Genomic DNA, 23,592 nt, shown 5'->3' on the forward strand with positions numbered 1-23,592 from the left:
CTACATTCTGCATTATTTTCGTGAGATTTGAGAGTAAACCCTTTAAGATAAATGAAGCTGACTCAACCTGACTGCTGTGCCTCTTCTGCATCCTAACTCTGATTGATTCCCTCCTCACACTGCCTTTCATGTCCTTACTTTACTTTCTGCCTCCAATCTCATCAAATTAGTGTGTTTCCTGGCACACAGCAGCCCCGCCCCACGCTGATGTCACTGTTCCCATGGTGATACCATGGTAGGAGGGGCTGGCGGTGGTCAGCAGGGGACGCTGACTGCAGAGAGTGGAGTGCGATCATATTATGGATCCTGAAATAGGTCACTAGATCCCGCAGGCACAACTCCCAGGAGTCCTTCCAAGCTGCACTAACACAAATGGGAGCTGAGCCATTTAACTTCATCAATACATTGATAGGTGGTTGCTGGTTGGGCTGTTCATGCCTCTGTAGGGCTTTAATGCTGCTGGTGCTGATGACGGTGATGTTGTAATATGTTGCCACTTATTTATAAGGACGTTGGTCAAAAATTGCTGCACAGCACTGGTCCTATTGACACATCTGGTTAAAACAAAGCAAGACGCATTTTGTATTGTTATGTATAGGAGCCAGATTTTCATTTTTTGCATGTGATTTCTGCACTGTCAATATTTACAGTAAACACAGGCCAAAGCACAAGCTACCAAAAGAAAAAAGGACTGCAATTTAAAAATGCATGTCTCAAATCAATTCCTGCTAATTGTCACAACCAAATTTACAGAGAAAAACAACTGTAACATTTTGGTCACAGCTATGAGCTCCCTGGGGGTCACCACTGTCTACAAACAAATCTTTCTGTCTTTTAACAGTCAATCCCTCCCTCCCCAGCCATTATCACGCATGCTTCACGACTGAGAGGATTATGATGACTGACTACAGCTTAACATGTCCCAGCCCATGGTCATACACACACCCTGCGCAAATCAACTGGCAACATACACAAAAACCCAGACACCCTCTCACTGGGGCCTCGAAATGCATCCACTAAACCAGAACTCTGGCTGGGAGCAAACACATTGTTATCAGTTAAATATAGACACACACACACACACACACACACACACACACACACACACACACACAGCAGAGTTCCTCAAACAACAATTAACCACTCACTCACATGTCATTTACCTCACACACATTTAGCTCAAAACATCAGATGGGAGTTACAACTTAATGACTGCTTTTTCTTGGTCAAAAATATCCTGCATGACATCAACCCAAGCAATCGCCCCTTCTCCTTTCCCACACGTTGCTGAGCATAGCTCCCCCTCTATTATATATCCATGAACAGCCAAGCTAATCATCTGGCTGAGTGCAACCACTTAGATCTCACTCCCAGGCCCCATGAGTCATGGGAAACGTGAGTGTGAAATGTCATGGAGGGGATATGAGTTGAAGGAGTGCACAGCATACAATCTGGCAGCAGGCCAGACTTGTATGGTTTTGCTTTGGCTTTAAGTTATTCAGCTGTGAGACCAATCATTGCGCTTTCAAAGATACATTCAAGCAAAAGAGGATTAAAATAATGTGTGATTCCATCGAATTGTTTGATATATTTGGCTTGAGTGAAAAGTCTTAGTAACTCCTTTATGGATTGTCATTTAATTTCATTATTTTGTTTGTGCTTTTCTGCAATTTATTTGATCTCCCAGTCCAGTGTAAACAGGGTACTCTACAATATTCTCTTCACATCAGTGTTTTTTGTTATCTTACCTGGCTTGATGAGCTGTCTTCGCTGATGGATGAAACAGATGAGGGCTGAGAAGAAGCGTCTGCTCAGACCTGCATGAAGGATGGAAGAGCAGAGAGAGAATACATGTTAGGACACCAAAATACTACAGCAGTAAAACACACACTCCACATACAGTACACTCCTCCCTGAAAGAGATATATGTCACTGGGTTGCAGAGAGGCCTAAGCCCATTAAATTCACCAACAGCTTTAAGATCCAACCTGTGAATCCTGCATAGCTCATTCAGAATTAAACAAGAGGCTTTCTTACATGAAATATTTCATCTCAGCCTCGCGTTCGACACAGCCATGCGTGACACGTGCATGCACACACCAGCTCCGGTCTGTCACCTGCTGTCTGCAAGCAACATAAAGCCAAACCTCAGTATGACCTTGTATCTCTTATCTCTTAAGCTTGTGCTGATGGGGTGCACACTAAAACAAAAACAAAGACAATCTCACCTATTCACAGGCATGTGTGTGCGCATTAAGTATTCTTATCTTAATATATTAACTTATTTTGGTCCCTAATGTAAGTAACATTGGTAAATACTGGAAATTTCACTTAAAAAGCAAAAATGTCAATGTTTTCCAGAAATTGGTTAAGTGGAAAAAAGAGAAGCTGTATGCCAAAAATAATTTTGTTTCTAACTGACAAGTCGATGAAAGTGGCTGCAGAGCATGAGAGAAAAGAGGGGATGAGGGTAGTTTCCAAGGCAACTGCAAGGATAATAATCTGAAAACTGATCAAAGTGATCATTTTTCATACACAAGTGATTACAAGTGAGCATGTCCTCCCTGTGCCAGCTAGACAGTTTCCAGTACTGAGCTGTTTCTATGATTTGTCAAACTGTTGGACAGGTTCATTGTGGCTGAGCCAGGGGATGAGTTTAAGGCTAAAGTCTACTGTGACTTCACCCTTTATGTTGCTATGGGACTGTAAGAAGGTAGAATATGCGGCATACTGGTGCATTTTAAACAGTGTGAATAGGCTTTTGGGAAAGTGGGTTCGGTGACAAAGACAGTTAGGCAGTTAAAGAGAAAGTAGATGTAGTGAGGTATGTAACATCAGCAGTGCAGAGATTTTCCAAAAAGGAAGGAGGCTGATTTCTTATTATTACAGAGAATGGGAAACAAGATTCACAAAAAGTATTTTCCATTTTCATTTATTGCAATTTGGGTCCTCTTCTTGCAGTTTAGGCCATCATGTCTCTCACCTTCAGCAAAGTTTAACATGGCAAGAAATGTACATGGCAAAGGACAACTTTAGATAGCATTCTACATCTCTGCCTTTGTTTCTCTGGCAATCTGGGTTTATTTTAAAACCTGTTTGACCACTGTCTACATTGCTGTTTTCTCATTAAATTAGATTTTTGTATGGTCATGCTATTATTTTATGTTAATTATTTTTTATTGCTGTAATTGGATGCTAAACTAAACTCAGGACTTTATTCTCATTGTTAATACCAAATTATATATAAAGTTTTGCTCTGAATCTGATTTTCTTAAATTTAATCCACATATAAAAGAAGGTATTGAAGAGAGAGAAGAAGAAAAAAAACAGGTTGAGAGGGAAAAGAAGAAAAGAAGAAAAAGGGGAAATAAAATATGAATATACTAAATCCTGGTTTGGCCTTGTATCAACTGTAATGCAGCCAAAGCTTTGAAAACGTAAACTTGTTCAAAGCTTTGGCTGCAGACAATAATTCTGCCTCCCAGAAATTACATTCACCATTTCCAATAATGTTTTTTTTTTTAATGGATGATACCAGTGGTTTAACATTTTTAAACCAATTAAAAAAACAATAATTTTACACATATTTTACAGAAAATTTCATTTCAATATATTTGAGAAGGTTTCTGGTAAGCTTTTAACATTATGGGCCAGAAATATGAAAACATCAACCACTGCATAAAGGTTGGCCATAAAACACATGCAGTTTGTCCTCAGTGTACAAAAACATGCAAAAGTGCTGGTATGAACTTTTAATTTGAAGATCTGCATTAATGGAAGATTTCTATTTATTGTACAATGTTTATCTTTTATGAAAAGAGATGGTGATAAAAGTCAACCACTTTCTCTGGGAAACAAGTTGACATTATGGAAGGAGACAGAGAGATGGAGAGAGAGGCAAAAAAAAAAAAAAAACAACGGGGGAGAGAGAAAAAAAAATAAAGGAAAGCTCATAAAGGAAGTAATGTTTCTTCTCGGAGAGGGCTGCTTGGCCAGCTGGGGAAGCTTAGTCAGAAAAAGAAAGAGATGAAGAGGGAGATGCGTAGTTATTGCTTAGCCCCAAAACATCAGCGGCATGACAGGAAAAGCCATGTCTTTACATCTCACAGCAGTTGGTCTTCCAAAAGCACTGGAATGTTTTTAATGACTGAATCTCACTAATAACTAATTCTAGTCTCTGCAGGAGGAAACCAATTAACAACAAGGTACCTGTAACTGGGTAAAAAAATGAATAAATTCCTGTTGTTATAACTTAATCTATGAAAAGTATGGAAATAGCAAACACCCTCCCACAGCCTGCATTAACATTAAGTAAAATCTGAAGGGCAGCTTATCTTCTCTCTAACTCATTAATTGCAGCTTTGACAGAAAGTCACTGATAACTTGACATCTCCACAATCTTATCAGTCGGCCCAGATGACCATCAACCCACCGGCACATCTTGTTGGACAGCACACAGCTACAGAGTTGAACAAACAGGCAGTTCCTCTTAACTCCCTGGAAAGAAGGAACAGAGCTCACTATGATTTTTTTTTGGTGATATTCAGCTTGACCTGCATGCAGCTCCCAGAAGGAGACAAGCCAAATGGGTCAAACAGAAAGCAACGAAAGGGATGACGGAAGGGAAGCGTCGAGGACAGAGGGGAAGGAGGTCAGAAGCTGACCTAATCCACAGATTTGACCTCATCGTTTGAGACGAAGCAAACAGGAAATGAATCCTCTTTGCAGAGCTGTGCTAAAAGGCCCAATAAACCTTGGTGAACTTTCTGAAATGAGCCAACAGAGGAGATAATGGAGTAATAACAGAGATTTGCAGAATTATCTGGTTCGGTTTTATTGAGCGACGCTCTGGGCATTATTGGTAATCAGTTAATTCTGCCTTATCGACTGAACGTTGCTCATCCTGCAAGACCCTAATTATAGAAATCTCAATTCCATATTCAAGAATGCCAAATCTTTAGAATGCATAAAACTAGAAGTGCATCACGTTATTTACGAGCAAGTCAGCTCAGACAAATCTTTGTGTGTTTTGGACTGATTGAATTTTGGACTTGCAGAGCTGCACATTTGTCTCTGCTGCAATGTTCTAGATGAACTTTTAGCACACGGGACGTTCGTGCTCTAATAGATGATGCTCTCTGCCCTCTAACTCCTGATAACCACTCTCTTACTTGGCAGCAGGTTTAAAAATAGTCAAAGAAGGCATCAAGCCAGCGTTTTCTGTACCTGGACACTGCCTTTTCTTTCTTTGAGTCTTAAACCATCTTTGGCCTTTGCTAACCAGAAGTTACATGCACTCAATACTGACAGGAACAAGCATTTCCAGCACAACACAAGGTCTGTAGTACAGCTGTATTTCATAACAACACAGTTCTAGCTTCCAGAGGACAGTGAAAGGTTTTTTAATTCAACTGAAGCCTTAGTTATTATGGCTAGACCTGCTCCTACAGCAGGTGCTAAAGGCTAATAAATGAAGTATGATTGTGTTACTTAGCAATCTCACTGGACATTAAATCACTCAATTGTCACTAGGGAAGTGAAATCAAACCCCATTTTAAAAACCCACACACTGATTTCAATGAAATAAAAACAACAAATGTGTGTAATAGGAATCAAGTCCAAGGTAATGGGATGATTTATGGTAATAAAGTGATTGTTGAAGCTGCAGTGGTTTGTTGTGACTGTGTTTGTGGTTGTGTTGGTATGTTTTGGTTCAAGCCGGGGGTCCAGCCAGTAAATCTAACAGAGCTTCTCCTCAGAGGACTCTGCTTCCTCCCTTTTAACTTGGCCATCGCCCCCACTTTCTCATCTATAATTCATTGAGACAGCCGCCTTCTCCCCACAGACAAACACACACTGCGATACAACACGCAGACAAGCTTGTTTAATACATCAAAAAAGGGAAGTTAAAGCCAAGTTAGGGAATAGTTAAGTGTCTATAACAAAAATAACATGACAGACAATCCATAAAGGATGTAAGAAAAAAACATGCATTGACATTATTGTATTTGTTTCTTTAATACCAACTGCCTTAAGAACCTGACCGTCTACTATTTTTCCACATAACTACTTGTAACCTGTTATGTGAGACACTGAGTAATTGCATCTGTAATTCAGTCACCTTTTCCAATCACAACTTTCCATGTAGCCCTGAACCCCTTTACTCTGCAGGGGAACTGTACAATCAGAGCAATCAGAGAGAGGGGAGGGGGGGGGGGGGGGGGGTGGCTGTTTTCTGTACCCCCACATTCTGCACAGAGTACAGAGAGGGCCTGTGTGGCTAATGAGCCAAACTCTGCTGGGAAAGAGGCTCATTAATTAATCTGCAGCAAGAAGAAAGAAGAGATGAGCATGAGAGGGCAGAGCTGAACAGACAAACTACTAATATGATTGTAGCACCAGTCTGAAGAGGGGAGAGAGCAGTCTAATGAATGGCCCCCCCACTACAGAGTAGGACAAGCTACACTAAAAATATAATATTTACAATTCTGCTTAACCGCAATGTGAAACATATTGTTTGTAGTAACAAATGATTAGTCCTACTAGTTTCCTATTTTCCTATAGGAAACCTGCAGCACAGAAATCAGAAGTAAGACTCTGCTCAAACTAAAGATTTTCAGCTTTTCGGTTTTGTTAGAATGGAAGAGAGTGGAAAAATCTTCCTGTTGTATTAATAAAAAAGGAGTTCACTGAGGAAAGGACATCAATATAGAAGACTTTGGACTGACACATAAACACACACATTTCATACTGCACATGCACAAACCAAATGCTCTCATCTCTTCACATAATCGACAAGCCTAGACACATGCGAGCAGCAGTTTCTCTCGCTGCGTTATGTAAACCAGACAGGACCAGGTGCAGCTTTTTGTGCCCCTAAGGTGACAGCTGCACCTAAGAGTGGAGACAGGTGGCAGACCAGGTCTATAGACATAAAAAGTAGATTTTTAGTGCCTCAGAGCACTACACATACATTCATCAATCAACTGATGAGGAAAAGGAGATCTTAAATGGGGCCCGGAGGCTAAGATTTTACTATTCTGGAAACCTTTCACCCTGAAGAATGTCTTAGGGTCTTAGTAAAAGGCCCCTTCAATGTATTTTCCATTATGTAGCACACAAGCTTGTGTAACAGCTTCACCAACTTTGCTGCAGTCCAGCCTCAAATACGAAGTCGTCTGCTCCATTCACTCATATTTGGCAGTACCTTGACACCCAGTGTCATATCCATCAAGTATCACTTTGTCAACTGGACACTTAAGGGCATTCTGTCAAAGTCAAGGACTCAACTGCAGTTTGCCTCTGAAGAGCACACAGACACACCGCCTACATATTTATCTCTGTTAGCTTTCAAAGGCTTCATTGGGTCAAACACTGCAGTATGACTGAGACTGAGGTTTATAGACAGTGGGGCAAAGACTGAATGAGTAAAATTTCACCTATGGAAAATGGATAAATAACAAGCTGCTACTAAAGTCATAGTTTAGTGTAATCTAACAGTAAGATGTAATATTGCCCTGAATTTTAATGTTAAAGTTAATTTGTTAGGTCAAATTTAACAAAAATTTATACTGTAGTATTTACACTGAACCTGTAAAAATCCCTGTGAAAAGGGATTAAAACAAAAAAAAATCAAGGAGAAGGGATAAAAAGAATAATTCAAATATATGATAAATAGGGTTAAATATTCTAAATGTTAGTCCTAAATGGTCAGGTTAAACACTTGATCCGACATTTCCCATAATGCAACCTATGCACTGAAGATTAAAACAACTACAATTCATATTTCTGTTTCCATTTTGTTTCTAACTGACAGATAATGAGGTCTTTGAAACAATGTCCCTCTTTTTCGCACTTGGCATCACAGTAACACCTACACTATCTTGATTTCAAAAGTTTTGATGACTAACAACAGTTGGAACCAGGGGCGATGTTGACTCCAAAACAATGTCCCTCTCTCCCACTGGATCTGACCTGTGAGCACAGCAACAGTTGGATAACTGACTGCTGCAGCGGCCTCCACACCATACGACAACCTCGCTCCGAGGCTGTGAGCTTGGCAGAACTGGAAGACGGGTGAAGGGTAATGAAAAGAGAAGGGGGTGGAGGATGACTGGGGGAACAGGTTTCTATTTGTGACCCCAAAAATGAGGACAGGGAGAGGGTGTTTTTGCCCTCTTGCCTACCCCTCCTACATCATGGTGTCATCCCAAGTTGGTTCCTAGGAAAAGACAGCTCGCCTGAGAGCTGCCCAGCAACCATGAAGGCAGACAGAGACAGACAGAGCAGTGGAGGGCCATGTCACTGTGGATGTGAAAGATGGTCAAAGATACAAACTGCAGCCTGACAGAAAGTAATTAGGAGGGAAAATGCAAATGAAAATGAAATCTTAAAGGGGAATTATGGTTTGAGCCAAACAATGTCACTGTCAAAACACAGTGCAACCACAGTACACAGTACAACCTCATTGGTCACAAATGCACCATGTAAAATTAGTGGCAGAATCTAAGCTGTTAGCAAACTTCTCGTTTTAGTACATTTGTTTAGAGTAAAATAGGACAATATGAAGTTACATGTCTAATATGAATCAATATTTATATTATTTTAATATCACTATTGCACTCATATTTCATTTTCCAGACTTTTGTTTATTGTCCTCCTTGAAAGAAACAGCTATTGGATGACTAAACAGGGAAAGACACACAAAAAAAAAATGAAATAGAGAGAAAGAGAATAAAGGGGGGAAAACACTGAACAGAAGAGACATTAAGACAGAATTAGGCAGGAATGTGCAGAGAAAAGAACAGACAGTGTGGGAGGGCTTAAAGATAGAAATAGAAAAGTTAGTGTCTCATCACCCCACCACCACCTGCTCACATCTAAACTGCCCAAACTCCAGACCAAGCCATCAGCAAACTTGTCACAGCCAACTCTGCTGACACTGACAGGCAGTGTAATGTGTCCTGTGGTCTTGCTCAGCTTGGTGTCACTCCCACAGAGAAACCACCAACAATCTGCTGGCTATGAGTCTCTAACCACCAACGGCCACATGCCATCACAATCTCAGCCTCTAAATATATCACTCTTATTTACAGTGGAAATCATGCTTGTTCCAAAGAGCAAAAATCACTAGAGATTATAATTTTATATTTCGTGTAAACACTGCACTGCACATACACATAGACAGCAACAGTAGCAGCAGCAAACTAAGGGTGAACCATGCTGTCCTGCTGGCTGAATAATCACCAATGTCTAGACGAGGCACGTCACAAAGACTAAAGGTCACCCAAACACAGAAACAGCCCCTGGCTTATCACAGCATCAACTCTTTCACTGTGTTGTTTGAATATCACAGCAGCAAACATCATTTATAATAAGCATCTGTGCAAATAAAGGTATGCAGCGTCACTGATTAGAGATTAGAAATTGAAACTGAGAAGTAACATGGCACAATGCCCTCAGTTTCTGTCAACAAAACCAGGCAATACTTCTTAAAAAAAATTGCATTGCATTGCCTCTGCTGCTTTGGGGTACATTTTTCAAGCAATAAATAAACTGCATGAAAAGATTGCAATGCTTGTATCTCAAAGGAACAACATAACATCTTACCTGGTGGGGTGGGTCAGCTATCCCAGCTTTTTGTCTGCAAAGAGGACACAAGGGAGGGGGAGGCAAGGCAGCAGCTTCTGCAGAAAAAGACAAGGAGAAAAAAAAGATGAGAGACAGGAGCGAAGGAGCCAACAAGAGTTTTAAGGGGAATGCGATGTCTGATGCCTTTTTCACCGATGAACTGTGCAGGTAAGCTCACTGATGCCACTTACACACTCTCTCACAAACATACACACTACACCAACTGAGATGCTGTATCACATGCAGGTCTAACTCCTCCCCTCATCCCCTTTTCACCAGCACACACACTGCAAGCCAGTGTCAGCATCGCACTGGGGAGGGGGGATGAAAGGGTTATGCCATGTTTGTGCACATGTTTGTGTGTGTATGCCAGTCACGTTAATTTATGTTTTAAAGGGATATGAAGCTCATCCACCTGTCAGGGAGAGGGGTTCCAAGATGAAAGACCATTTCTAAGAAATTTCCAGAAGCGTATTTCATTCATCTCATTTCATTCATATATCTCATCTAAAAAATTCATATAATGAATACATGAACCATTTAAACATGACATTAAGTGCGTATGAGTGTATATGTGTGCGGGAGGGGTGTGGGGCTTGCCCCATGCTGAATAATTGCTCTGTCCTGGTGCTCATTTGCAGGCATGGCCAACTGCAGCAGCAGCACCGAAACAAAGGCGAAAGGGGGAACGAGGGGGGAGACAGAGCCTTAGTGAGATACTAGGACGGAGAGAAAGAGAGACTGCAGAGGCCAGACAGGCAGAGCAAAAGCATACTACCCAGTAGCATCAAGCACTGACTGCTGAAAGTCTAATTCCTGCTCATTACTCCAACCTCAGACCACATGAAATGAAATGTATTTATAGTCGAGAGGCTCAAAAACGTCTCAGCTCTATTACAGATGTCAAAGTGGTGAATAAACAGAGAAATTATGAACTCGGGAGAAAAAAGAAAATCTGAAGTAGTGAAAATCAAGAGAACTCAATAAAGCATAGGTCTATGTTTTTTGTATGCATCTTAATTTAATGCTAATATGCTATATGTATGGTAAATTGCATTTTAAAATTTAAAACATAGCCTTGAAAATCTGAACCTATCCTTTAAGAAGTAAATAAATTAGGCCACTAAAGCAAACCAAAATGACCATACTGATGTCAAAGATATTCTCTAACATGTTGGCCAAACCTCAGGCAGACCAGTGAGGTTGTTATGAGGCTGAATCATAAAGGATACAGTCATCCAGTTCAAAAAACCACTTAAAAATTAGAGGAAGCGAGCAATCCAACCAGGATCCAACCATCCCACATCACATCCGCTCTCAGTACCATCATTAGCTTGTCCTGTTTTATGGGGGCAGAAACAGCCATCAGTGAGAGACTGTAATCAACCTGTCAGCATCAGGGACTAGTTCAGGCTTATAGAAAGCAAATGAGACATTGAAAATGGCAGCAGACAAATAACCCTGCTGTCAAAGTGCATCATGAGATAATTTTCTATTTTCACATTTATTGAGAGGGCTTGGCAGTCATGATGATTCAAGAGCTACAGTGTTGGTGTCAGGTAAAAGGAAAAGTAGGAGCAGATAAGAGATAAGCTTGAGAGAGGAAGGAGGGAAGGGCTGGCATGTTCAGGGAGGGACTTGTGTTGGGAATCAAAGCTCAGAGAGGCGCAGACAGTCCTGTCAACGCTGGTCGCCTTTAGGAGGGCCTTTTGCCAGCTCTGATTAAAGACAAATGCATGGAGCAGAGCTGCTGTGCCAGCTAGCATTCTCAGTAAATAGGTGCAAACAGGGAGTGGAAGGGTACACCACATCATCTAACACTGAACAATTTTACCAATTACTGCACTACACTGAAGCTAGCCATTCTGGTTTTCAAAAGTCACATTATGACTGTTGTTCTTTCCTATACAACATGGATTACATATGCAGTCAAAGTCAGTCTATGTCTTTATATATACTGTGTGTATATATATATATATATATATATATATATATATATAAATAAAAAAATAGATCAGATTGCTCCATTTCATTAAATCAAATTTGTTCACATGGTTACAAAATTCTCACAGGCCACAATAAAACCTCATGTCTGACCTCAAATTAATAGGTAGATCTAGTTCATTGCTATATTAGAGGTGAGGTATCTAATCCATTGTGGCCTCCAACCAACTCACTGCCACCAGGATTAGCTGATTGATCCTCGCTGCCTCGAGGTAATCTGCCTGAACACTATTATCCAGATTTGGATAGGAAACTTTACAGCTGGTCAGGAAATTTGTCTGTCTTGAAGGGGCATGCTTGGTGTGTTGTTTGAGAGGCAACTCAAAAAAGAACAAAGAATTTCTCAATGAATGATGGGATTATTTTTTACTCCAGTTTTGTAGTACCAAAAATGTCCTGCAAAATTAATTTACAACTACAAGATTTGTTTTGTAATGAACCTGTGTATCACAGTTTTAAATATGACCTTCCTTTCTCCTGTACCTGACTCTTACATGACAATCCTTCAATACCAATAACATAAACACATTCTCCTCAAAAACACACACCTGCTGTTGTGGATGCAGAGCACACACACACACAAGCCCTAGATTAGCATGAGCACCAGCCTGCAGCATAAAGCAAATCACTGCAGTGTAAACGATAACAAATTAAGTCTCATTTGTTTCTCAGGTGCTGACTAACAGCATTTTTTGTGGCTTCAGACTGGTCTTATCTCAAAAGCTGTCTCCTAAACTGTTACTTCGTCAGACCTCTTCCAAAAGCATGACTCAAGCTTTTAAAAAAAACAACAACTCAGCATTAGCACAAGGGCTTCAGTGAGCAGGCACAGTGTGTGCAGGTGATACACAGCAAAGGTGACTTCAGTGATTCTGCATCGTTAAACACAAGCGTCATAATGGCTGCAGTTTCAGCTCTGCTGAAACATGTCACCATTTAACCAGAACCGATGTGGTTTACGAGAAATCACAAAGACATTGACATGAATGCACATATGGATTAAAGATTAGGGCTAGTGCTGCAGGACACGAAGGCAAGGAGGCTGCTACACACGTCAATATTAAGCATACAAAAATTATATTTCTCCCAAATGATGGTGCCAAAATAAAAAAATGTAACAAAGTTATTACAAAACGTTCTGAGGGGGATGTGAACGTGTGCACTTACAGTCAATGCTATGTTACCACTCTCACCCAGACATGGACCAAGTAATCGCTCAAACTGGCAGACACCTTAATGACTAGGGATTGGATCACCACTAGCATCCCAAAGATCACAAGAGCAATCCGTTTCCAGCATCAGGCCGATGTCTAATTCCTACAACTGTTCCATTTGGTCCAAAACAACAGAAAACACAGCACTGTGTTCTTCTTGTGTGTTGTAAACAAGCAGTAAATTGGCTTTAAGAGCATGGAAATCTAATTACTGATATCTGTGCTGTATGTTCAAAGGTTAATGGACACTCATCTGTCTCACACTCAGCCAGGACACAAGAATAGACTCGTGATTTCATTGGTGATTTATGGTTATTAGACAAAATTACTTTGACATGAGCTAAATCTGATGCACTAGCTTCAAAGCATCTTTGTTCTGAGTCTCACTTTATTCCTAAGATTTGAATGCACCTGTTAACTTGTAAGGGCGTTTTCTTCTGTTGTTTGTTCAGGAACAGGGTCACAGGTGAGTCTGCTCTGAGCAGACTCACCTGTGACCCTGTCCTGAGACTGACTAGGAACTGAGCCCACTGCAGCCAGACACAACAGCAGGACTCACACTATAGTCAACAGCTTGATGCCGCTACTCAACCTGCTGGTCATGCTGCAGTCCCAAACACCAGGATCACACTGTGTAGCACAGCAGACCATCACAAATCATTTTATGTCCTGCAGAGCTGAGTGGCTGAGGATACTGTGAAAAGAATTGATTTTAAACAGCACTATCCGCTCAAATACTGGATATTTTCACATCTGGATATTTTTTACCTCACCTTCTCCTTTCTCATTTAGGAGGTCTAATTCTGCAGCTATGTTGTCATTGATATGCACAGCTAATTTCTTTAGTCCTAAACTACAATCACTGCTGCTAGAATGAACAGCTAGAATGAATCACGTCCTACACTCTGTTTGCTCTTTCTTAAATATTAACAGATCATGGGTGACAAGGGAATAATATAAAAGCTGTGAATAGTACATGTGGAGTCCTTTTCTTAATGAACGGATGATAAATGTGTTTATATAAAAATGACTCTCTAGAGAGGTTAGCAAAGCTACAGTAGTAAACTTTACAGTCACACTGGAATAACATGCCAGAGGAACTTGGCTTCATTAATTTTTAGGAAAATGAAAAAATGTAATCGACGTTAGTGACAATTTCATTCAAGCAAACATATCCTGACAAGCCCGCCGCTCGTCATTGTTCAGGGCACAGGGCTGAATCGAGGCACTTCAGTGCAGAAAAACCTCCATGGTTTGCAAAAGTGCAGCTTTTATTGTTTGCAGCTGACAAGAGCAAATAAGTTGCTCATCTGCCAAGAATGAGCATCACACAATCTCAATGATCAGCTAGCAATTGAAAACACAACCAATAACACACATGTGGGAATACCCACTGTCCTTCTTGTGCAACAGCTGGACCACAACTGGTAAAATATTGACAAATAGATTAAATAATAATAATAGATATCGTCTTCTTGCTTACATATATAGTATATGCATGCCAGCAAAGTGGGTGTACACACTCAAAAGGCAAACACACCCGCCCACACTGACGGGCTAAAGATGGCCTGTGCACACACTTCTCTTGGACTGTCATTCCTCTCTGATGTAAGCAGAACACAGGAAATTCCTCAAATGTGAAATATGCTTCAGAGAGTCTTGTTTAAAAGAGAGCTGTGATTTGAGAAAGAAAGAGGCAGGAAGTGGAGAGACTGTGTGTACATTTGTGTGTTTTACAGCAGGAGAAGGGGGGTGGGTGAAGGGCCCTGATGCTTAGATTAAGGGGGATTTCAGGGTGAGAACACAGCCTGTCTTTACGGATTTAAATAAATTTGCACCTGTCTGAGGGCATGTGCAGGTCATACAACGTAGACTGAACGCTGTATATATTAAACACATCCAACTTATATGTGCTTGACTTTACACTAACCATAGGATGTAACAAAATTTTATAAGACGTTCAGGTTTACACTACACCCACTGATATACAGAACACCATGACTAGAAACCTCTGCACCTCCAAAATTCTAATTAGCAGGTAAGTTCTGGAGTTACAGTATGAAGGTCTCCTAACGGGATTTATGGATGTTTATTCACAGTCAACATTAAATACTGATCCTTTGAAAGTGTAAGTGGAATCTCTGTCATGTTGATGAGTTAAGATTTGAGTGTTGTGACTGACCTTTTGAAGCAATTTGTGACAGTAGTTTACCTTAGCACAACTTACAGGTTAAAACTTCAGCCTCAGGTGCTTGTTAAGGTGCTTGTTAATTTAGAAGCTACATTGCTGTCCCGCTGAACTCTATGAACATGTTTCTGCTGGATGTCTGAATGCAGAAAAACAAATAAAATTGTCAAACAGAAACGAGAATCCAAAGATCAGAGATGTTGCACTCAAGCCCACACAGAGCACATAAACGGCAAGCCAAATACAAATGAGATAAAATGGCGGAACAAAGGTACGAAAATGATCAAATCTGATTTCTATTATTACCTACCCTTTAATGTGATATTTGCTAAGAGTATTTCTCTATTAAAGACAGGGCAGGTTATCAGGAGAGAAAGGTAAATGCTTGTAATTTCTAGCCAGGATGTTCCTGTTTCTGAACATTTTCCTGTTAATGGCAATTCTGAGTCGTTGCAACCACATGCCATCTGCTCTAAATTAACACCTACACAGGGAGCACTGAGATTTGGGCACCAGTGGTCAGACACTGGGGTTTAGAGAATGACGCTCCAGCAGAGGAGGACAGCTGGAGCTCAGCTTAATGAAAAAAAACCTATAGAAGTCTAAGGTGAGCTTTAGATACAAGAAGAGGGTATGAGAGGTTTTTTTTCCTTTTTCAGTTTGCAAACAAACCAATGAAAGGGGCAGCAGATGACTTTGGCAGTGTAGAAGAATTCAAAATGGATCCAGTTGACTGGGCTTGGATCTGGATCTGGGCTTGTGTAAACATATGGGGTTGTGGACAGTAAAACAAAAACAGTTAAAATAGGCATCACTTCTAGCACGACTTTGGCTTCCTAATAATCAATGACCACTTAATAAATCTCCAAGAAATCTTAAAGTTACACTTATAATCTATACAATTGCAATAGTTTACAGTGGAAAGCACTGGACTATTAGTGATGCTTCTTGTTGATTAAATGATACTTCAGACCAGATGTTAGGTTTTTCCTGAGAGAAGTGTGAGAAGCAGCAGATAAGCCTGTAAAGCTGCTGTGATGTTGTAGGAGAGAGGACACACGTGTCACTGAGACTCCGTGAGGAGTGGACGTTTCTGGAAATCATCAGAAACAGCTGCACAGGACTGGTGCCGCAGTTATGGAGGATGTCGCAACTCACATGCAAATGTGCACATGCTTACTGATGTCCAAGCATAAACAAAAAGCACATACCTATTGTATGCAGCACACGGTATGTGAACACATATACAAATCATTAATTGATGACAAAGACAACACGCAATAAGACGTCAGCAAGGACCCACATCGTAGGGCTGGCAACTCCCAGGCCCGGCCTCTAAACACGCACCTCAATCCTGCCAAGTGTAAACACAATAAATGACAAATAAATACAGACAAACACATCCCAGAGTTGGAGTCAACAGCTGTCAAGTCTTACGGGGCAGCTCTGTCATTCAGGCACCACTTGGGAAACCGCCCTGCCAGTAAAACATCCAAAACATGATCCTCTCATCCCAAAAAAGAATGACTCATGGTACGAGGCTCGGGAATAGAAATGATGTTGATTTTTGGCTGCACTGCCTGGGGAAAATTTGAGCCACCCTTATGATAAATAAATAACATTTATTTAATTGAAAATAAATCTTCCACTGCTACCAAAACAAAAGATCATGGTTTATAACTATAAATAATTTATATGTTTCATCAGCATTAACCCCTTTTACAGGCCATCTGGATGATATTAGAGCTGTGGGTGTGTTTTTTCTAAGTGTAAAGTCTGCATTGAATTTTGCATGGATAGATTATGAGACAATGGACTCCAGAGAGAGGCCTGACCTACAGGGCTTTTCACATTTCCCAAAGACATGATTAATGCAATCACCTTACACTTTTTCATCATCTTTCAGTAACATCCTCTGCACCTGTACATTATCTTGGTAATGAGGAAATCGCCATTACTGAGGCAAATTAATAAAATTCTACATGTAAAATGTAAATAGAATATTATCTATTAAGCTTATCTCCTCCCATTTTACATATTTTATATTATCTCACATTTAACTGCCAGTCAGTCAAAATAATGCATGCCTGGGGTTTTCTGTGTGACTGACATGAAAATCAATAGCTGCTTGGATTTCCTATGTATGAAACTGTAAAACACTGCGGCATGTACTTAATATATTCACTTTTTGCAGTACAGGAGCTAAAACTTGCAAGAAGACTTGGAATAAAATGTGTTAAGTACCAAAAAGACCAGTGGTGTGGACAGCTCCTGAATAAGTGATAAGGCAGTAGACAGAGCATAACAATTCAGTTGCCTCAGACAGGCTTGCCTTCTAAACTGCATTTTAATAGCAAACACATTAAAATGTGCAGTCCTTCTGATATGTTTCCTAGTGCAACAGGAAGCATCTTGGTTGTGCTTCACCTTGAGGTACTCTAAGTGCAGGCTATTAGTGTAAGTGATACAGCAATATTGTGGTTAGAGTGAGAGTCAAAGGCAGGGAGAGACAATAACATATGAGCAGACTCTTAAGGCCTCAGAAGGTAGTCAGATAGGAAGGGGTTCCTTAACTGGGTATCTCTTAGCAGACTCCATTAACAAAAGAGGATGTAGTGAAGAATTAAACTGAAGTTATTAAGAATGAAGACCAGAGCAGCCTTCCAGGTATAATGCACAAACATGGGGTTTGGCACTTTGAAACAATGACTTCCTGCACTTGAGGTCACTTAATGGTGAGGTAATTTTTCATTAACTTCCTCAACATTTACAGCCTTGAAGTTAAGTGCAGCTCAGAGCATCACAACTTTTCTGAAGCTCCATCATTCTGCTTATTTTGTCCAACACATTAACTCAGAAAAACATTTTGATGCTTAAAAACCTGGCATAAATAAATTCAAATTAAGTCCACCCTGCACAATTTAACCTAGTGAATATTTTTCTGCACTGTTGAATATGCAAATACTGTTCTTTGTGGAGGTCTGGAGGATGCTGTTGTTTGCTGTAATGACTGTACTTTGTCTCTGTGACACTGAGATGAGTCACTATGGCTACAGCTGAATTGGGAAACAAAGTTAAATGAAGAAGAAACAGCCAATGACTGCGAAGGTGAAGCTTGTTGTTGACAAAGAGGAGATGAAGTGGGAAATGCAAAGCTGTTAAACACTTTTAAAAGCTGTAGTATTTCGGTTTTTTTAAAAGGTTACTGGATTAAAGTGAGATCTTTAAACAAATAACTGAAAATTCTTTTTATCAGCATCCACATATTCAAAAAATTGAAGCCACCAAATCCTAGTAATTTTTTCTTAATTGTCAAAAAATTTTGCTTAATTATCAAAATCATCTGACTTTTAAATACATGCAGACAGCTGCAGTTACAAATATGGCTAAAGTCTGAGGGGCCTGCCAGCAAGAAATATTTCCTGTCACTCTGATTATATATTATAAATGCCCTGAGAAACTGACGACACAGCCAGAGTGACAGAGTGCCTGAGAGACAAACCTACTGAACGCCAGCACTGGTTTATCTATCAGAAAGGTACACCGAGCAGTGATCAGTGTCAGTGCATCATCAGCATTCAAATTGATGTCGCCAGCTCGGCAGCAGAGTGACATCGTCAGGAATGCCACTGACTGCGTGTCACTTTGGCTTTACACAAATGGACACACACATATGCAAACGCACTCACAGAGACAGAAAGTCAAAGACAAAACAGACACAGTCACATGTAGACAGAATGATGCAGGGCAGGCTCAGCGAGATCAAACTCTGTGTTTTCATTTTTCAGATGTGGATGTAGATTAAAGCATTGTGAATCTCCAACTCCGTGCCTCTTATGATACAAGGTTTAGATCACAACTACTTTGCTTGTCTGTTGACAAGATGCCGTCACCCAGAGCAGGAAATAGCTGGGCTTGAGAACATACAAGCTACTGATAAAAATGCATTCCATGTCTCCTGGTTTGCACTGAATTAGTGTTAAGAATAAGATAGAGTGATGGGAATGGGATGAAGGGTTTATTTTCCTGTTTATATCAGCACTGTTAAGTTCAACTGATCCTATCTGGGAAAAGCCGAAGGATGTATAGTTTTATGGATGAGCTGTTATCAGGACAGCAACGTTTTCATTCTTCGGTGTTTTCAATTTTTTTCCATTAATTATTATTATTATTAGTCTTAGTAATAGTAGTATGTTGGCTGAGTTATCTAATAAATGGCCAACATATTATTGGAATATATTATGTATTACATGCCATGAGTGTGTGAATCAAAGGTAACTCTGAGTGTGATGTCTTCACGTCTAGCAAAGTAGCTGGCTATGTGACCAAATCCATCAACAGCAATACAGAAGCTACATTTGTTCAAATCTACGACTAAATACAACCTTTCCGACGCAGGCAGCCATTTCACTGTGGATTTTCTGAACTACAGCCATGCTTTGGCTGCTGTACAATGTACTCAACAGAGTACATAATATTCAAGAAAGAACTGAATTCTAAATACAGATTAAAAGTATGAAGAGAAACGTCCAGCTGTGACTGCCAAAATACAGTCTATTATGTCATCTGAGTGGCAAATCCAAGCACAATCCCACACACACCAGTTGAGATGCAGCCACTCAGAAAAATAAGAAGAGTTCCCACTCAACTGTGTGGGAGACTAACTCCAGTGACTCTAAAGTTACGTATAAATCATGTCTGCTTCATTTGAACAGCTAGGAGACCAGCACTTTTGAACATCCCATGATGTTTCACCAGCACTGATTAACTCATCTGCCCGGAAGCTGCTTTGACCAGGCGATGCGAGAGGTCATGCAGAAAAAGAGGTCTATTAACTAGGCTCCATTGATTCTGGAGAAAGGGGAGATTTTTTACATTCTTTTGATACCACCTCTTTGGATGACCCGTATATGGAGAAAGACAGGGTGTATGGGACAGAAAGGGACTAAGAGGGAGGTGCAGCGTCCTTCAGTGAGGGTTTAAGAAACCTAGAGGCTCCTCAGGGCACAAGGAGCTCAGGGATTCTCCTCCCTAACCCACAGTGGCCACGGATTGGGAGGCATCAAGTGCAGCTTCCCTCTGAGGTAGAAAGCAGATGGCAGGGGATTAGCATCTGAATGTAGACATGCAGATCCAAGGAGTGGGGTGGGGGTGGTCTCTCCCGTTCCTCCCGCTTCCCCACAGGGGACAGGTGAGCTGAGGAAACAAAGGCTCGGGAAGCACAAAATCAATAATTGGCAACACGCAGTGTGCAGACAAAGGAAGTTGGAAAAGCCGGTGGCTTAAAACAGTAGTGATTTTGCAAGAGTCAGTTAATTACAGGCTCTCGCTCAGAATATGCCTCAGTTATTTTTGTTACAGTGTTTCTATATGTACTTGAAGTGGCATGGAAAATCAAAATGTGATATAACACAAAACTAAGTCTGCATTTACTGTAGCAGGAGATGACAATCAGGCTTAATGCTGTTGTAGACATGACAGCAGCAGAGATAACATCAGGACACATACCAGGCCACGCAGCTTTGAAGCTCATCTCCGCAATGTTTGGACTTGTGCTACATAGTCAAGAACATGCTGGTATCAACAAGGAGCTGCATTTGTGGACATTTCCACAAATCAATGTTAAACAACTGAACCTATAGCCCAAGATTTCATGCTTTGTAGTTTGTTTCTTGATTTACAATAAAATTAGTAAATGTCATGCACAAGGAAAACAAAAGGAACTGGTAGGAGCAAGGTAGATACACTCTATTGTACAACATGATATCTTACAATCTATAAACACAGTGAGCACAGTGGGATTTTCTCACTACAACTGTTGGCTCCCAGACTGAAAGAATGTCAGGCAGCTTAGACGCAGAGGTGAAACACACGACAGGTTTGCTGCTCCTAAGAGACCAAGAAACCAAATTTATGTCAAACTGGAAATAAAAATGTTAAAGAAAACTTGGGCTATACCTGGCATATGATAAAGCATATGACTAAAATAATGAACATCATTTATTAGGAAAAAGCAACTTTTAAAAGTTTTTTTCTTTGTATTAGAAAGTATCTCATTAGGAGCTAAGTACCTCAAACGTACAGATCACTGATGTAGAGAACTACTGTACTGAGTAGTAGTATTTCACACATAATTCAATATTATTACTCCAATTTTACAGTGAAATGATCTAATGAATTTAATTTTCTCCAACATCAGTTTTGTTGCCTTAGGTTATATTTATTTATTTATTTATCTATCAGGGATCTTGCACAAAAACATAAATCTCATACAAAGAGAGAAGATATGTTGTGCCACATTTAGCTACTAGCCAATTTCGATCTGCAGACCCTGTGTATGTAGAAACAAACACTAACATAACTAATGCAACTGATAAATCTACATTTAGCCCAGAAACTTCAATCTGACGACTAAAATGTTCCAAAGTCTTTATCTTACTTCTCTAATGAGTTTAATACTAATTGATACTATATGAAACAAGTAATGAAAATGTGGCTAACAACAAGCACATAGTGTTTCAAGAAGACACACACTTGAGGTAACAGACATACCACATAAAAATCTGGGCCTGTGAGCTCTGGTTCTTCAGTTTACCACCAGTTTATCACCAGCCTTTGTCAGTGTTAAAAAGACCTGCCACAGTGGGTCAATGGCACCCAGAAATACAAATCTCTCCTCAAGAAAAAAAAAAAAACTGTCACATAGCTCTTTTGTGTGCACTGAACACCACTTTCCATCCCCACAACCCATTCACAAACATCTGTTGATGCTCCAAAATAAAGCCAGAAGAAGGCTCCTTCTTCTACCAGCATTTATGTTCTGTGATTTAATGAGGTGACCCAAGGCTCCCACCCTACCTCCAGGGGACGTACCCCTGGGAAGGATACACCCGGTTGTACTGACTGACTGGCAAAAAAAAAACCTTAAAGAAATCTTCAGTCTCTTGTCTGGTCTTGTGACATGCCAGTACTCATAGATAATCACCACCGTAACACCATGTGTAGCAGGGCCAATAGATTTTGTCCCAGTCAGAGGATTCCCGGGTCAAAAGGAAAGGAAGGAAGATGGAGAAAAGAGAACAAAAAAAACATGTGAATGCTGTTTTCTAGGCTGCTGCCTGAAACCTCGTACTACAGAATGAGGCAGAGCTGCACAGAGGGTCTCCACACTGAGTCTCAAAAGGCTCATTCCTTTGAGGGGCTGGTTTCCATGGCAGGGGTTGCTGTGGTGAGAGGGGCCCTTGATGGTCCCAGTGGGGCAGTGGGCACAGTCACCACTTCAAAACAACACATAGTCCTGGTAGGAGGATACTTCTGCATTGACACCACAGACGGAAATGTATGGATAGAAGTAACTGAGTCAACTAACTCAGTATTTTATCTGGGGTGAAAATGTGAGTAAACATAACTCTGCAAAGCCAAAGTGGGAGTTCTGAGTTTACTGGAGGATTTGTGTTAAATTATATAGGATGATAGATTTGCTGGTAAATTCCCTCTTTAGAAGTTTCAGGGCGGTCACAGCAAAAACCCTTCCTGGCTGACTTCCAGGAGGTCTACACACTCAGCTGCTGTGTCCCTGCAGTCCAGTTAGGCTTACAGGAACATGATGTACCATCAATGCATTCATGTTGTCCATCTGTTTCTGCGTTTCACACCGGAGTTACAAAGCTCATGTGTGTGAAGTCCCTGCGAATTGGGGGTTTCCATTCATCTCGAATAAGGCCCTGACAAACAGATGCTCACAGCACAGAGATGGACACTCACAAGCGTCCACATGTGCACAGAAACTTGCACACACTAACACAGTTAGGCTGCTCTGGTTTACTTTAGGAAGCTTAAGACCCTGAGAAGCAATTTACCCTGAACCCCTGGAGACGTATTTTCATGTCATTAGATTCCAGCATTCCCTTAACGCATCAACACATACAGAGATTCAACTGAGAAAAAGAAATGGTCCATAAAAGTATGGAGAAACCTGATATATGGTCTGTATGTTTCAACACTGCATGGACTTCAACAATAAGACTCATTGATTCCACCCAGTGCATCAGCCTGTAACCACTGCCAGTCTGCTGTTTGCAAAAGGACAGGGAGAAAACAATCTTGCTGTTTAGCTTGAACATCTGGAAATCATAAAGGCTCAGCGCTAGTTAGCTTAGCCTCTGCGCTAGGCTACCAGGAGTTTTCCCAGCCAAATTCAGGAAGAAGCTAAGGCTCATTAGCAGTTTCTTCTCAGTGTTGGCCCATGTCACAGTTTGAAAAACCCAATCAGCAGCCTCACATGTAACTACTGCAGCTTGTAGTTCATCATTCAGCCTGCTATTAAGTTTTAAAATAGTTCTGGCTTTGATGGACAAGTGGAGCAAAAAGAAAATTGAGTTACTATTTCATTGTTTCGCCTCATGCTTTTTCAAGAACGTAATCTTCATGGAAACTAAACTGAACATGCCATTGTTTAGGAGATGTTACGAAACAACAAAATCAGACAACAGCATGGATTGATCTCTTTCTGTTCATCTTCAACACAGTGTTATAGTCTAATCTGTGATTATTTCA

General features: G+C 40.6%; 1 protein-coding gene across 1 annotated transcript in view; it reads right to left on the minus strand.

Annotated features, from left to right (window-relative positions):
• The window catches only part of LOC113127489 (microtubule-associated protein 2-like), a 49,181-nt gene that overhangs the window by 21,699 nt on the left and 3,890 nt on the right, over nt 1–23,592 (minus strand). The window contains exons 2-3 of the mRNA XM_026302143.1: nt 9,610–9,686; nt 1,749–1,817 (exon numbers count right to left, since the gene is read on the minus strand). The gene's annotated coding sequence lies outside the window, so the exon portion shown is untranslated. The remainder of the gene's footprint in view (nt 1–1,748; nt 1,818–9,609; nt 9,687–23,592) is intronic.

This window comes from Mastacembelus armatus, chromosome 2 (genome assembly GCF_900324485.2).
Source record: "Mastacembelus armatus chromosome 2, fMasArm1.2, whole genome shotgun sequence".
NCBI lineage: Eukaryota > Metazoa > Chordata > Actinopteri > Synbranchiformes > Mastacembelidae > Mastacembelus > Mastacembelus armatus.